Source organism: Octodon degus, unplaced genomic scaffold, assembly GCF_000260255.1.
Source record: "Octodon degus isolate 3935 unplaced genomic scaffold, OctDeg1.0 scaffold00406, whole genome shotgun sequence".
Lineage (NCBI taxonomy): Eukaryota > Metazoa > Chordata > Mammalia > Rodentia > Octodontidae > Octodon > Octodon degus.
The window spans coordinates 567,543-574,022 of record NW_004524982.1 but is presented as its reverse complement, the minus strand read 5'-3'; the positions used below and the strand labels follow the sequence as shown (position 1 = coordinate 574,022).

Sequence of the window (6,480 nt, the reverse complement as noted above, 5' to 3'; positions counted from 1 at the left end):
TATAGATATTTCACTTCTGTTTAAAGAAAAAGCTTTCAAAACATCAGATTTAGCTTAATACACTGGCCTGCACATGTGGGGACTACACAGTTGTAAATGTTTCCACTTCCTGCTCTATTGTCTTCAGTAAGAGGAACCCAGATAAGGACTGAAATGTATGCGGCTGTGACGTGGATGCAGGGGAAGGACTCCTGTGAGTCCATCCACACAACACAGAAGCAGATGCAGCATGCAGAGCCCACAAGGGCTTCACTGGGCCATCTGGGCCTCCATGGCCTGTGCAGTCCACTCTGGGCCTGTCTGGCTGATCTTCTCCAGAAGGTTATTCACTTGGAAGCAAAGGGACTGGATCTGCTTGTCCCATGTTGGCAAAGCTTCTCGTGTTTCAAAATGAACAATTCCATCAATCTGGTCAATAAAACCATTCATCCGTCCTTCTGTTATCACTTGAGATGCAATCTTTTCTGCCTTACCAGCAGGGATCTCTAGAAGTGCACCAAACTCTTCAAAGGTGATAATAGTATATAATTTGCTTGTCAACAACAGATTATGTTCCATAACAGCTCTGTCCAAAATGCTAGAACCGTCAGCCGCGGTAGCTTTCTGGTGAGGCATCAGCATGACAGAAAATTCTTGAAGCTGATTTCCTCTAATGATCCTGTCTAGGTACATTTTCTCTAGGATCCCACAGGCGGCGAGCTGCTGGCACCTCTCGTCCTTAAAGAGCGTAGCTAGCATCCAGGAGTGCTGCTGTCCTGATGATGCTAAGATCGTACAGTGCAAAACATGTTTTAAGGCCTCTAGTCTCTCACTCTCATGGACTGTTCTCTTGTAAGAGAGCTCATTGTACCTTTGTGTGGCTTCAATGAATTTTCTTCTATAATCAAGAACACGTGCATAGCATGCCTTATGGTGTATCTGTAACTGCTCGTTGGTGGACTCATTCTGGAGCATGGATGCTCGGTTTATGTACGCCTCTGCCTGTGCAGGGTCGTCATCCTCCAGATACAGCCTCGCAATCTTCAGGTGAGTCTCCAGCTTATAATCCACATTGTACTGTTTTCGTCCTGTTTCCAAAGGAATTCCCACCAACCCTTGGGCTGCATTTCTTCAGTCTTCTTCTTTCTCATATATGGATACAAGATGCTGTCTTATGGAAGCAACCTGCTCCTCAAATGAAATAACTCCGGGCTGGGTTTTTTCCAAGGTGAAATGATAGATTTCTTTGGCTGCACTATCAGGCAGGTTAGGGAGATGTGTGCAGAAATCAGTCAGCAGCTGTCGCGAGATCACAAGACTGACATTCTCATTTACCATTGCTTCCACAAAAGCTTTCAAAGCTTCTAGTTGCTCTGCCGCAGACAACTGAATGGCCTTCTCCAGGATCTGCCGATGCTTGCCAGCCAGGTCTTTATGCGAGCCGCTCGAATTCATGAGCTGGGCCAAATCCTGGTGCACGGCTGCCGCCATCTTTCTCTTAGCTTTTGTTTTATTTTTAACTGATGAAATAACTGTAAGAATGTATGGGAATGGCCCGGGGAGTTGGCTCAGTAGAATAAAAGCTTGCCTGGCAAGTGCAAGGGCCTGAGTTCAATCCCCGGGTCAAAAAAAAAAAAAAAAAAGAATGTATGGGGAAGGTGTGTTCTTTTGATACAAGTACACATTGTGCAATGATCAAATCATGGTGAATAGCACACCCACCACCTCAAATTTTCCTCATTTTGGGTGTATGTAAAACCCTCTTCTTGCTACTTTATTCCTGTATTTAGGACAGTGTCTACAGTGTCTCACTATGTAGATAGGACTCGTAGTGATTCTCCTGTCTTCAACCTCCCAAACTCTGGGATTACAGGCATGTGCTACAATGCCCAGTCTCAACTGCTGTCTCAGTACGCCCCTTGGGCAGGGCCGGGGCTGGCAAGGCATGCTGGGAGCGAACCCTGGCAGCTGCGCTCTGCCTAATCAGGCCCTTGAGCCTGCTGAGCTCTCAGGCCGACCCCTCTTCTTGCTATTTTGAAGTTTATAATAACTTAATAACTACAGGCAACCTTCTGCAAGAGAACTTCAGAAATTACAGCCACTCTAAGTTTGTACTTACTGACAAAACTTTCCTACCACTTTCCCCTACGGTAACCATAATTCTACTTTCTATTACAGTGAGATTGACCTTTCCATTCTATGGTTAAAATCATTAAATACTTGTCTTTTTGTTTTTGGCTTATTTCACTGAATGTAATGTTTAGCTTAAAAAAAAACTAATAAATTTATTCTTGCAATTAGAAATGCAGAGCTGCTGCTGTGACTGAAATTTGCCTCAGTCATCCTGTTCAAACTCAATGTTGAAGAATATGTTTAAATTCTTTAGTCAGCAGAATTGTTTTTATAATGATATTCTGCATTGATTAACACTGAGAAAATTTATAACACCTCACTTTAACAAGACTGTTAATACTCCTGATATTTCAACAAACATTATTAATCATTTTGCTCTTGACATATTGACAAATCATTTGATATGTGGGAAAAATATAATCAAAGACAACGAAATTACATCTTTCAGCTGCTCTTGGGAGAAAATAACATTAACATAATTTAAAGTTCCAAGAGCATTAGCAACCGTGTTGATGAGAAAACACCCAACAATCATCAAGTCCTAAATTACCAGAAAATAATGCTAATAAAACAATATGCTTCACTGACAATACAATATAATCCTGCAGTAAAAACTCCATTTAAAAATCTTTGGAATTAGAAGCATAATTCTGAAGCTTTAGTTCACAAAGTTTTGGATTGTATGTCAGTAGTCAGCTTTCCAAGATTCTTTGTAAGGATATCACAGGCTAGGAAACTTTCAGCAAATTGCTGTGCCTTGCATTACAACTGTGATAAAAATCTATAGAATATGGTTTATATTATTGCAATTAGATTACAAGAATGAAAGAAAATGTTTTTTTATGAAACAAAATACATTGTAAAATGCAATTTGATGTTACAAAGTAATTTAGCATTCATACAAACATGTTTAAAATTTTTACATTACCTTAATTTTCTAACCATAATATATAATAAATATTAAACACCCAATGAAAATGTTTCAAAGTAGCTTCTATTCCAATATGATTGTCAGCACTGACAGCAAATTTGTAAATAAAATTTTAGAATTTTACTGGATACTGACAGAGAGCCATTTAAGAGAATACCTGTGATCAATTATTGCCTTATTTTAGACTAATTTTTTTTTATTTCTACATAGATTACATTCATATTAATTTTTACTTTTAGTGGAAAATATATTTACAATTATAAATTATGCAAATAATGAAAAAAATACTGGCACACACATGATGCTGAATTCCTGTTTCACAGATATGTGAGACACAGGCTCTGGAGACAACTGCAAGAGTGCAGTTTCATGAATATTTTGAACAGTAGATTCATCATTGAAGTATGTTTATGTTCTCTCATGTGGACTAATTAGAAAAGGTTGACACTTATTTAGATGGATGAGGTAATCTTCACATTCTACAATCAATCACCCTAGATTTAGGTTACCCTTCATGTATTTAGAGTTTAACTTCTTTTCCAAGATTTTTCATAATTTGAATTCATTCAAATTTATGTTAAATTCTATAAGGCAATTCAAAATGAATTCACTAGTCTATATATAATACATAAAAATTAAAATAGATTCAACAATAAGAAATTGGGCTATAAAAACATTTAATACCAATTCTATTCCTATACAAATGTAAAACATGAATAATTTTTCTTATTTTTATATGCTCTTATGACAGTTCCCCATTAATAGACAGTCATCATAGTGAGCTACAAAGAGTTCTTTAAGCATGTATTTTTCCTGGTAGATAGTTAAAAAAATATCAGCAGAGCCCACTAAACAATGGATTGATTTTAGCAAAACGACCAAGAAATTTTGACAACCAGTCTATTATGAGGTCATGAGTTTGTTTGAATTTTCCAATTTTTAACCAATTATTTTAGTACAATATATACTCAAGCATGGCAAAACAAATCAGTAAAACAGACAATGACTGGAATGAAGCCATGGAATTCTGCCAAAGTTAGATCCATAGTATAATAAAAAGGAGACTGTTTTGGGAATTTCAACTATTAGGAGATCCTGAGGCTAAATTTTATATCTTTTAAAGACAAATTGTTGCCATGCCTCCTGCTCCAAGGTTCCCAGGATTTTCATGGAGATAAATAAGTAAGAGTCACTAGTTCTCTCGGTGCCAATTTAGAGATCACAGTATGAACTCTGTCTTCCTACTTACAGAAGTGAAAGCATTGGGATAAGAAGAGTACTTTCCTCACACATAATTAAGAATTTGTTTCCTTAGTGGCACATTATTTTTATTTATTTATTTTTGCAGAACGGAGGATTGAACTCAGGCCCTTGTGCTTGAAAGGGAAGTGCTTATTCCACTGAGCCATCTCCCCAGCCCCCTATTGGTACTTTGGAAAATAGAGTAGTTAATGAAACTGTTGATAACATGCTAAATTGCTTTGCGATTCTTTCTGTCTGCTTATCGTTTAGTATTCAGAGATGAATTTGTAGTACAAAAATATATTTTCTTTCACTAAGGACATTTATGCCATATAATAGTCATACTCAAGTGTAGTGGACTGCTCCAAGGAAGTCTCCAATTTGGTTATGAATTGTGTGATTTTTCTTGAGAAGGAGATACCCATTATTATTTTCACAGTTTAATAAGACACAGAGAGAAAACAAGAGGGGAGGATTTTTCTAGACTTCAGTAGGAAATGCAATAGAAATTAGAATATGATTTGTCTTAACACAGAATATGCCTAGCTAAATTGCTTTGAATTAAAATTCAAAAGATTTGAAAACTGTATCTTCACCAATTTTTTTGTAAGACAGAATCATACTATAGAGGACAGACCATAAATTTATGTGAGATAAGCTGGGCATGGTGGTACACACCTTTAATTCCAGCACTCTGAAATTGGTCAAGCAATGGCCGTGACTCATCTTCATGTCAGACACTGACAAAAGGATGTACAAAAGGCAGAACAGGTCTACAGGATAAATCCTGAGAGTACTTGGCTGACCTGATCAGCTACAAAAGTTACATTTCTGGGTATATAGGTCTTGCTATATCTTGGTCTTAACAATCCAGCGGAAAATTATAAAAATGAGGTATATAAAGTAAATCCATATTAATACGATGAGGGCTAAAAAGCTCAAGTCAATAACTTCTGAAGATAACCCACTCATATTATAGACTGCTAGACAGTGTTAGATTGTTTAGTTGAATTCAAACACCTATAGTATTTAGATGCCAATAGAATATTCACCTCTGACAGGACAAAAAAATTAAAATTAAAGTTAAAAAAAGATACAAAGGAAAGATCATTTTGTATTTATATATACAAAATAGTTAGGATGAATTTACAGCTACTTTCGCTTAACTCAATGAAAAGAAAGAGGTGTACTAACAGTGTTTGGACAGAATATCCTGTCTGCTTCTTGTACTATGGATAACCAGTAAGAAGATAACAATGTACAGTGTATTGACTATCAAAATGGTACTATTAATCAGCTGTGAAACTGTCTCATATTTATTTCTCAATAAAAAAAGATAACAAAAAAACAAAGAAAAAAAGAGTTGATACATGTCTCAATAATTAAAAAATAACCTGACTACAGTAAAAGATAGTTCCAAGAGCGATAGGATAAGTGTCTTCAAAGAAAACAGTAGTTTGAGGAGATTATTACAACATGCCTTTTATTGTAATACTTCCTTCAAAGATTCACTGCATTTCTGGATCTCTTCTCACTGATCAATGGTTTATGGCTATTTCTCTCAGATAAAAACACTTATAATGAAGACCCAGTCCTAGCCCAGGTCTGGTGAGTGTGTGGGAGAGTTTCCTGCTAACCTCCTCCAGTGGGACCAGTCCCAGCCCAGGCGCAACAGAAGCCAAACCCTCTCCCACCCCCTTGGGATGCCCCCCAACACTCTGCAGCACCTCACCCAGCCCGCCCACCGAGTAGGAATTTCTGAAACTTTCCGGGAATCCCTAGACCCAGTCCTGGCCCAGATCTGGTGAGTGTGTGGGAGAGCTTCCTGCTACCCTGTGTCAGGAGGACCAGACCCAGCCCAGGCGCAGCGTGGGCCAGACCCACTCCAAACCCCTTGGGACGCCCCCCACCACTCCACAGCACCTCCTCCACTGGTCCCGAATAGTAGGAATTTCTGACGCGATCAGGGAACCCCCAGACCTAGTGCTAGCCCAGACCCAGTGAGTGAGAGGGAGAGCTTCCTCTCCCCGCTACTCCACCTTGCCCCCTCCAGGCACAAGTCAGGCCTGGCATACATGACTGGGATGTAACCCTGCAGCTGCACTTCCTGCAGTGTGTGTAGAGGATAGATCCAACCAGATAGTCCAGGAGAAGAACATCATGCCACAGGGGCACAACAGGTTCACCCTCAAGGG

General features: G+C 38.6%; 1 pseudogene; it reads right to left on the bottom strand.

The window, feature by feature from the left end:
- Positions 1-245: 245 nt before the first annotated feature.
- LOC101574006 lies at positions 246-1,470 on the bottom strand (annotated as a pseudogene).
- Positions 1,471-6,480: the final 5,010 nt, after the last annotated feature.